This window comes from Carcharhinus amblyrhynchos, chromosome 8, assembly GCF_965287045.1.
Source record: "Carcharhinus amblyrhynchos chromosome 8, sCarAmb.v2.hapA, whole genome shotgun sequence".
NCBI lineage: Eukaryota > Metazoa > Chordata > Chondrichthyes > Carcharhiniformes > Carcharhinidae > Carcharhinus > Carcharhinus amblyrhynchos.
This window is the reverse complement of record NC_137331.1, coordinates 11,078,377-11,087,535: the sequence shown is the minus strand read 5'-3', so window position 1 is coordinate 11,087,535 and position 9,159 is coordinate 11,078,377.

The window sequence follows — 9,159 nt, the reverse complement described above, 5'->3', positions numbered from 1 at the left end:
CCTTTCCTGGCTATTTTGCGAAAGAGCATTTTTCAACTAAAACCACTTTAATTCTTCCAGTGCTAACATCAGGCGACGGTGCAGAGGGACCTTGGGGTCCTTGTGCATGAGTCGCAAAAACCCAGCTTGCAGGTGCAGCAGGTGGTCAGGAAGGCGAATGGGATGCTGGCCTTCATAGCGAGGGGGATTGAATATAAAAGTAGGGAGGTCTTGCTGCGGCTGTATAGGGCATTGGTGAGGCCGCAGCTGGAGTACTGTGTGCAGTTTTGGGCGCTGTACTTACGCAAGGATATTTTGGCCTTGGAGGGAGTGCAGAGGAGGTTTATTAGGCTGATACCGGAGTTGAGGGGGTTGAGCTATGGGGAGAGGCTGAATAAACTAGGCTTGTACTCGTTAGAGTTTAGAAGAATGAGGGGAGATCTCATTAAGACGTATAAGATGATGAATGGGATGGATAGGATAGAGGTGGAGAGACTCTTCCTGCTCAGAAAGGATAGTAGGACTAGGGGGCACAGCCTCAAGATAAAGGGGGGGCGGTTTAGAACGGAGTTAGGGAGGAACTTCTTCACTCAAAGGGTGGTGAATCTCTGGAATTCTCTGCCCGTTGAAGTGGTGGAGGCTGCCTCGCTAAATATTTTTAAGACGCGGGTTGATGGGTTTTTGATAAGAGGGGGGATTAAGGGTTATGGGGAGAGGGCGGGAATGTGGAACTGAGCCACGACAGATCAGCCATGATCTTATTGAATGGCGGGGCAGGCTCGAAGGGCTAGATGGCCTACTCCTGCTCCTATTTCTTATGTTCTTATGTATCAGTGTACAAAAATTTTTCTGCTCAGTGCTGTTGGTTTTCAGAATTGAATTATTTGACTTGTTCAAGATGAGCAGTAAATACTAAAAACCTGAAGTAGAAATAGAAAATGGTGGATGTACATAACTAGTCCATGAGCATCATGAAAAAAGGTAGCAGTTCAGGTGAACATACTTCATTGGCGTTGGCTTGGGGAAGCACATATGGTTGAAATGGGCAGTGCAGGATGGGGTGAATGAAAGAGAATAACAGGTTAAGATCAGCATTACGCCAATGGGGCAGAAACTTGTGAAGCTCCTGAGTGTGGGAAATCTTGCAGCGGAGGAAACTTAATTGAGTGGGAGACAATATATCAGCTTCCTGATGATAGGATGAAAGTTGGGAATGAAGTTGGCGGTAGATGGAGAGTGGACCATGCTTCCTGACAGCAAATAGTGGGAATCTCTTTTTAATATATTAGCAAGTCACATGTGCTTTAAACTTTACCAGATTAAATTGCATCTTTAGAATTAAGCATGCAGCAAATGAGAAACATGTGCATGCAAATTCACAACTGGTTTAAAAATGACATGCAAGAGATGAGCTGGTCTTTGGGGTAGACTTAGACTAAGTAGGAGCTTCTTTTCTGAGTTGCAGAGCTTTGTTGAAGCAGGGAGAGGAGATATTGATGCTTTGAGATCCAATGGCAGCTGTGAAAGGGGAAACAGGCACGTCTGACTGAGGAAGAGACGTGGCAGCCCTACGAAGACTCAGGGTAAAGAGAGAGGAAACTGGACCACACAGGGAACGTCAGTGTTTACAGATGGTAGGTCAAAAAGATTCAGGGGAGATTGCAAGTTTAAAACAGAGATGAGAAATTACTTCTTTCGAAGGGTTACGAGTCTGTGGATTTCACTACCTCAGAGCACGTTGGATGCCAGGACATTGATTAAATTTAAGGAATAGGTGGATAGATTTTTAATTAGTGTATGTTTAAAGGGCTATGGTGAGTGGAGTTGAGGCCAAGATGAGATCAGCCATGATTGTATAAAATGGTGGAACAGGCTCGAAGAACTTAATTGTCAACACTGCTCCTAGTTCTTATGTTCTACGTACAGAGAAGATCAATGATGACATCTTAAAAGTCGAGGGTAACAGAGAGCAGGTCAAAGTTGAGAAAGGGAGGATCAAAGATGACATGTAGGAGCTTGAGTGTAATGGAACAGTTCCAATATGCCGTTGGTGGGGTATGGGGGATCTGAGCTGAGACAAATAATAGAGGTGGGTCGTGGGTTGCCAAAGGCAGCTTGAGGGTGATGGAGGGAAGGCTGAGGGTGCTGTTGGTGGCATCCAGTTCCAGGATCACAAGTGTCTATGGAAATAGGTGCGACAATGCAGAGAATGAACTGAACTCAAGCTGAAGGATGGGGTTGTCCACAATGCATTGGTAAGGATGAGAACCAATAAAAATTATGGGGGTCCCTTTTGGTCAAAGGTGCTTACAACAAAAGGAAACAGCTTAAGCACTGTGCTGAACAGATGTTTGCCTGGCTTTTGTTTAGAAAGACAAGATAGGTTAAATGTACCCAGAACATCTGCGAGCTCTGGCACAGCTGGAAAGGAACTAGCAGAGAGTGGTCCAAGGCCATGCATAATAGTGGCCAGAACTTCAACAAGACGGGCCAGCAGCTCAGGATGCTGATAACAAGGGTCCAGTGAGATGTATTGGCCTATAAATAGTGTATATTGCAGGTTATGTAACTATCTGCAAATGTGATAGAGGCAATGTCAGAGACCCCTGAAAATGTTGCTGGATTCCATCACTTACTTATGTCAATTCCTTCTGAAAGACCTCAATTCAATCTCTTGCAGTTTTGGCAATCATTAGGACCCTGGAGATACCCGATCTGAAACTGCCAACCATGTGGGATAGTTAAGAAAGCTCACCAACCCCTCTATTTTTTCAGAAGATTAAGGAAATTTGCCTTGTCCACTACAACCCTCACCAACTTCTACAGATGGACCATATAAAACATTCTTTCTGGTTGTATCACAGCTTGGTATGGCTTGTGCTCTGTCCAAAACCACAAGAAACTAAAGTTCATTTATTACAAGTCACAAGTAAGGCTTACATAAACACCATAATTAAGTTACTGTGAAATTCCCTTAGTTGCCAGTAAAGCTTACATGAACTCCACAATGAAGTTCCTGTGAAATTCCCCTAGTCGTCACAGTCCAGAGCCTCTTCGGGTCAATTCACTTAATCAGCATGCCTTTCAGAATGTGGCAGGAAATTGGAGCACCAGGAGGAAACCCACACACATGGGGAGAATGTGCAAACTCCACACAGACAGGGGTCGGGAATCGAACCCAGGTCCCTGACACTGTGAAGCAGCAGTGCTAACCACTGTGTTACCATTGCCGCCCCTGCACAGGGGGTGTGAATGAAACCCAGTCCATCACTCAAACCAGCCCCTCATCCATTGACACTGTCTATACTTCCCGCTGCTTTGGGAAAGCAGCCTGCATAATCAAGGACCCCACGCATCCCGGACATATTCTCTTCTATCTCCTTCCATTGGGAGGAAGATACAAAAATCAGAGATCTCAAAAACAGTTTCTTCCCTGCTGCCATCAGACATTTGAATGGACTTACCTTGCATTAAGTTGATCTCTCTGTACATCCTAACTATGACTTTAACACTACATTCTGCATTCTCTCCTTTCCTTCCCTACAAATGGTGTGCTTTGTCTGTATAGCGCACAAAAAACAATACTTTTCACTGTATACTAATACATGTGACAATAATAAATCAAATCAAGTCAAAGACCTACCTTCTAGTAAATTGATGGGCAATCCAATACCAATAACTTTAAAAGTCAATGTAGCTTTGAGTTTCTAAGACTGTGGGTCTTTTCAGAGCTCTGTGGGAACAATGTGTGGATCTGAAAGTCAGCCATTCACAAATACATGGGGAGTTACCAATGCACTGTTCAGAGGATTGAACTGTTCAGATTTTTTGAAATTCACTACACAAAACCAGGCAGCCAGACTGTGGGAATTGGTGCCATCATTGAATTTCCATGGGTACAAGGGACATCTGCACACATAGGGCCCTACTTTACCATTTTGATTCTAAGTGCTGGGTGGACTTGAACCTGGGAGTTTTTCAGCTCTGACTTATTAATGCGTTCTCCGCACCCCTATATGCACTCTGCCAGCAAAAATATCAGCGAGTCCGAATCATGCTGCACAAGCCTGTGGGTGGGGCATCTAACTTGCCCGAAACACTGCAGCTCTGATCGGCGCCTCCAACTTCGCAAGCTCAGAAAAGAAACGATAGAGTAATGCTCCCCTATTGCTTCACTCCGGGGCCAGATAATGCTTTCCGCTGGTCCCCACAGACGTTGCGTCACTCCCATAGCATTACTGACCCCTTTAACCACCAACCCACCTGCCACCCAGAATGATCTTGGGCCCCTATCCCCCTTCCCCTCACCGGTCTCGGGCAGAGTGGTAGTGGACCCCCCCCACATCCTCAATGATCTCATGCTGAGTGACAGCTGACCCCCCCCCTCCCCCACATCGATCTCAGGCAGAGAGATCCATCCTCCTTCCTCCAGCCTACAGATATCAGGCAGGGTGATCCCCCTCATCCCCAACTCGGACTCTCCTATACAAGGCCTCCATGTCCTCCAGACTCCAATGGTTGTATGATACCTCGCTCTCTCTCCTCTGTTCCCAGTCACTGAGGCATTGATTTCTACCCCCCCCCCAACCCCCCGCCACCTCCCTGCTATCAGTACATCTGCAAGTGGTCATTTTCCCTCCTCAATGCTAACAAGCAAACTGCGTGTAACTTGCTGGAATGCCGCCTGCAGCTGATCTGCCCTAGTGAGGGGCAGCTCCATTAAAAACACAAGAATGGACAAACAGGCTTTCCTGTACAAAATGTGTGCACTGATTTTCTGAGGGCAACTTGGGGAGGCTACTGGATGCAGCAGAGGTGAGACAGGACACCCTGCTCCCCCCCAGGAGGATACAGACCCAGGGGAGCTGATGGAACTGCAGCCTGGGAGGAAGTCGCTGCCTCGGTCAGTGCCAGGGCACTGGCCTCCCGAACTGTGGAGCAATGCCGGAAAAAAGTCTCATCCGTGCAGCAAGGGTGAGTGCTGAACCCCATCTTGCATCTTCCCCTAAATTTCCCCCAGATCCCCAGTATCCTGCATGCTTTCAACTCCTGACCACCAAGTACCTCCTTCCTAACCCCCCAAGAGTCTCACTGTACCTATCCTCTAAGGGCCATCGCCTGATACTCTGCAGGAGTCACGCCATCATTTATTTCATGGCCCTTCTGTCTCCACAGGAGAAGACTGACCATAACACCCATGAGAGGGCAAAGACAGTGGGTAGTGAGCCAGACCTCTGGGTCCTCACCTTCTTTGAGGAGCAGGCGTTGGAGCTCTCAACAGAAGGGGAGAGGCTGGCAGTGACAGTATGGTCGGTCGGGCTGCCATCAAGACGTGAGCAACTGTCATTCCGCCACTCACTTAGAGGCAACTTCTCAGGGGCACGCGTTTCAGGTGCGCGGGGCATGGTTTTAAAGATATGTATGAGACATGTTTATTTCCACAGAGAGAGTAGTGAGTGCCTGGAACTCACTGCCAGGAGCAGTTCATGGATGCAGATACGAGAGTGACCTTTAAGGGGCATCTCAACACTGATGTGAATGGGATGGGAATCGAGTCATGTGGTCCCTGGAAGAGTAGGGGGTAACCAAGCAGGTGGGCAGCCTGGTCGCTACAGGCTTGGAGGGCCAAAGGCCTGTTCCTGTGACATAATTTTTTTGGTGCTTTGTTCTACGTTCAATGGAGAAATGTGAATCACATGTTTGGCATCCCAGATTCCTCTCCTTCCCTTGCACTTAAGCTTGTGTCCTATGTTGCAGGGTCACATCCAGATGCTCCAGGGCCTTCTGGTCTCCAGGCCCCTACTGCAGCTCCTGCCCATCCTAATCAAGACAGATCGGATGAGTCCTCGGAGGATATGGGTGAAGGGACCTCTGAGGGTGGCACAATTTAGGCGTCAGCTTCCACCTCACAACTCACTATCCCAGATACTGACACGTCAGTGGGTCCAGTTATTGCTGAGGCTTCTGGGTCACTCTCTGGTGAGGACGACACATCTGATAATGTACATCAGGTGGAGGAGGGAACACCCGAGACCTCTGGTATGCAGGGGCCTGTTGGAGGCAAGAACTCAGCTGGCTCCAAGCTACATGTTGGACCTCTGAAAAATAACTTCTCCTTCAGCTGCTGGAGATGCAGCAACAGCCAGGGAATGCAGAATGGGCTGATGGCCACACTGGACCAATTGTGGGAAAGGAATTTTGCGAGGGGGGAACCCACAGACACAAACTTTCAGCAAAGTGAACGCCTGGTGATCAGGGCCTCCCCTGCCACCCTCGCGTGCCTCATTTGGACTGCCAGTCTGGTTGGTGTTTCTTGGCATGCTCTCCCTCACATCTTTCCTCCTCCTCTTCCTCCTCTTCCTGCTGGTCATCCTCCCCAGCAATGCCCAGCTGGTCAGCCTCCATGTCCTCCTCCTCCTCCTCCAATAGGTTGCCTCTCTGTAGAGCCAGATTGTGCAAGGCACAGCACACGACTACTATGCAGGAAAAGATCACTGGATTGTATTGGAGGGCCCTGCCAGATCAGGCCAGGCACTAGAATCACATTTTGAGGAATCCAATGCATCTCTCCATTATTGCACAGTGGCTACATGGGCCTCGTTATAGCGGGTCTCCGCCTCAGACATAGGCCTCAGACAGAGGCGTCATCAGCCATGTCCAAAGCAGGTAACCCATATCATCCACTTGCCACCCCCGCAGCCTGGGCTCCTCCTCAAATGCGTTCCAGATGTCTGAGCTCCCGACAATGAAGCTGTCGTGCACACGACCTGGATGTCTTGCGCAGACATGCATAATGTTCATTTTATGGTTGCACACAAGTTGAACATTCGGGAAGTGGAACCCATTTCTGTTGAAGAATTTCCATGGATTTTTATGGCGGCCTTGAAGGTGACGTGGATGGAGTCAATGGTGCCCTTTACATTAGGCATTCCCACAATGGCTGCGAACCCTGCAGCACGGGCTTCCTGATGGACCTGGTCTAAGTTAAATTTGATGTACTGCTCAGCCTGGACACATAGGGTTTCTGTGACCTGCTTGACACAGGTGTGCATGGCTTATTGGGAGATGCCACAGACATCTCTGGTAGGGGTCTAGAAGGAGGCCAGTCACATAAAAGCTCAGAATGGCCATCAATTTGACAGCCACTGAGAGTGGGTGCCAGGTCCTGCAACAAGAGGCGGAGATGTCAGTGGTACACAGTGTCTGACATCTGTTCAAATGACACTCGTGCATGGAACTGTCGGGGTCTCTGCTCACCCTCCTGTGCCCTCTGGGTGAATGGTGGCCACCTCCTGCCTCTGGCGGTTGTCTCCCTCTACTCTTGCAAGTGGTAAGGTCCGGGCCTCCTGTGCCTGCAATTTTTCCCCAGCTCCTCCTCCACAGCTCCAGCAGGAGCCGAAAGATCGATTGGTTGCATCACAAAAGCCGTCTCGTCACTCTGAAAGAGATAGGTGGAGGGGAGAAGGGAATGGGTTGGTGGTGGAACACATATAGAGATTAAGGAACGCTGTTTGCCCCTAGCACATCAACAGTTACAGTGCTCCCCCCCCAAGTTCCCCCAGCCACATGCTCCCCACAATCACAGCTCCTTGCAAAGTTGAGAGGCTGCAGCAGTGCAATTTGCAAGAGCTTTGTGCACATCCTTCAGCTGGAAGTGAGCTGAGTGCACTAGGACCCAACAGCACCGCAAGACCCGAGGTCAGTGCTGAGACCCAGGTCCATGCTATGAGTTGGACATTGTCTTGCTGCGGCTGTATAGGGCATTGGTGAGGCCGCAGCTGGAGTACTGTGTGCAGTTTTGGGCGCCGTACTTACGCAAGGATATTTTGGCCTTGGAGGGAGTGCAGAGGAGGTTTACTAGGCTGATGCCGGAGTTGAGGGGGTTGAGCTATGAGGAGAGGCTGAATAGATTAGGCTTGTACTCGTTAGAGTTTAGAAGAATGAGGGTAGGTCTCATTGAGACGTATAAGATGATGAATGGGATGGATAGGATAGAGGTGGAGAGACTCTTCCTGCTCAGAAAGGATAGTAGGACTAGGGGGCACAGCCTCAAGATAAAGGGGGGGCGGTTTAGAACGGAGTTGAGGAGGAACTTCTTCACTCAAAGGGCGGTGAATCTCTGGAATTCTCTGCCCGTTGAAGTGGTGGAGGCTACCTCGCTAAATATTTTTAAGACGCGGGTTGATGGGTTTTTGATAAGAGAGGGGATTAAGGGTTATGGGGAGAGGGCAGGAATGTGGAACTGAGCTACGACAGATCAGCCATGATCTTATTGAATGGCGGGGCAGGCTCGAAGGGCTAGTTGGCCTACTCCTGCTCCTATTTCTTATGTTCTTATGTTATGTTCTTATGACCCTGCTGAGCAACAGCCCCCCACCCCCTCCACACACTCACAGAGCCACCGCTGATGTGAGACAGAAAATGGCCGCAACAAGAGAGCACCCGTGAGTGGTAGAAAGCCATCAGACACGATACACTTACTTTCTCACTAACCCTCACTGATGGAGTGCCAGAATCGGATAGTTATGGAGCATGACTATTTCGCTGCAATTCAAATGCATGTAAATGGCTGTTGCACCTGTTTCAAGCACGGTCCCAATCATGGCCATTTTCGGGCCTTGGTAAAGAGGGAACCAACGCAGAGGCGGGTGCAAATTGCATTACTTGCCTCACGCCCGACTTTACCACGTTTTCGCACCCGAAAATGGGTGCAACTTGATGGTAAAATCATGCCCATAGTGCTAAGGCTTCCCAGAGATCATCCTATAGCCTTCATAAACCAAAACAGTTTTCACTCTCTATGTGCAGCTGTGCATGACCACTGCAAACAAATCCTGCAGTCTGTGCTTTCTTCCCGTAGATCTCTCAACTCTTACTCACTCTCAGATGCCACAGCTGTTTACTCTCATTCAGCAACTGCAATGGTAGTTCCTGTGTGATGTCACAAGACTTATGACATCAGTGCAGAAGCCACAAAGACAAACAAAGGAGAGGTATGATGCTATCCATGCCTTAACAAGGGTAACGATAGAACAGACAACCAGACTGCTAAACATGAGGTTCCATTTACTGCCAGGATCATTCAGGTGGAGAATTGCCATATGTGCTACAGAGTTTCTAAGATCATTGTGGTCTGCAGTGCCTTACATAACCTCACACCAAAGAGTTGAGGAATCTGCA